Genomic DNA, 1635 nt, shown 5'->3' on the forward strand with positions numbered 1-1635 from the left:
CTGTTCATATAAGAAAACATTGAATTTAGGTTAAAAAAATGCTAAACCAAACAAGGAAGGATATTTTATAATGATAAAGGGTATAATTCACAATGAGGCTATAAGAATTTTGAAAATCAGTGTACCAAATTACATAGCAGCAATATTCATAAAGCAGAAATTATAAGAGAGGCAAGAAGACTTTAACAACAATAAAATCATGATATTAAAAGGCAATTTATAGGGGCTTCCTAGGTGGCACAGTGGTTAAGAATGCACCTGCCAATGCAGGGGACTCGGGTTCTATCCCTGCTCCAGGAAGATCCCACATGCCATGGCAACTAAGCCAGTGCACCACAACTATCGAGGCTGTGCTTTACAGCCCGTGAGCCACAACTATCGAGCCCAAGTGCTGCAACTACTGAAGCCCACGTGCCTAGAGCCTGTGCTCCGCAACAAGAGAAGCCACGGCAATTAGGAGCCCGTGCACCACAACAAAGAGTAGCTCCCACTCACTGCAACTAAAGAAAGCCCGTGCACAGCAAAAAAAAAAAGACCCAACACAGCCAATAAAATAAATAAATAAATTTATATATAAAAAAAGGCAATTTATATACTTACCTGGCAGGGGAGATACCATGATCACAAAGGTGGCTTTCCCAGGGCAAGCCTCACCCATTGCACTCCAGATGTGCCGAGCCCTGCGATTTCCCCAAATGTGGGCAACTCTACTGCATAACTTGTGGTAGTGGGGGAAAAAAAGCTAAAAAAAAAGAAGTAATTTATCCTCTTAGACTCTGATAAATCAAGTGGATGGATAAATAAATAAATGTATTAAATATCTAAACAACAAATATAAAGCAAATCTAATTGGTATGTAGTTGTCACTCTGTATCTACAGGGAATTGGCTCCAGGACCCCTGTGGATACCAAAATCTGCAGATGTTAAAGTTCCTTATAAAATGGTGTAGTACATGCATATAATCTATGCACATTTTCCCTTACACTTTAAAATCTCCAGACTACTCACAATGCCTAATAGAATGTAAATGCTATGTAAATAGTTGTAAATACAATGTAAATACTATATTAAATAGTGGTTGGAGTGCAGCAAATTCAAGTTTTGCATTTAGAAACTTTCTTGGTCTCCCCTCCCCGCCCCCCTCCCCCCCCCCACCCACCCCCGCATAATTGTGATCTTTGGCTGGTTGGATCTGTGGATGTGGCATCTGTGGATATGGAGGCCCAACTGTATTTCAAACTGCGTAATCTGAAAAATGCAGACTACACCTTATGTTTTTTCAAATCCCATTTTATACTCACAAAAGTTTGTCATATAATAGGTACCCAAACTAAAAATTTCCAAAATGCAGAAATAGTTATAGCAATATTCTCTTCTTACAAAGCAAGAAAAACAGAAATTATAGTAAAATTTAAAAATAAATTGAGATTTATGTATTTCAGTTAAATAACTTTTAATTCAGACAGAATTTTAAGCAACATTAATAAAAATATCATGCATTATAACCATGGGATACTGCAAAAGCAGTTTCAGAGGTAAATTTATACCTCAATATTAACATCAATTAAAAAAGTACAGAAAAAAAAAAGTACAGGAACCAATGGACCAAGCATATGTCAAAAATTTAGAAAAAA

The 1635-nt window shown here is 36.9% G+C and overlaps 1 pseudogene; it reads left to right on the forward strand.

Annotated features, from left to right (window-relative positions):
- The first annotated feature begins 592 nt into the window (after nucleotides 1-592).
- On the forward strand, nucleotides 593-771 carry LOC130841920 (U1 spliceosomal RNA; annotated as a pseudogene).
- The last annotated feature ends 864 nt before the right edge of the window (nucleotides 772-1635 follow it).

The sequence above is a fragment of the Hippopotamus amphibius genome, chromosome 1, assembly GCF_030028045.1.
Source record: "Hippopotamus amphibius kiboko isolate mHipAmp2 chromosome 1, mHipAmp2.hap2, whole genome shotgun sequence".
NCBI classification, from domain to species: domain Eukaryota; kingdom Metazoa; phylum Chordata; class Mammalia; order Artiodactyla; family Hippopotamidae; genus Hippopotamus; species Hippopotamus amphibius.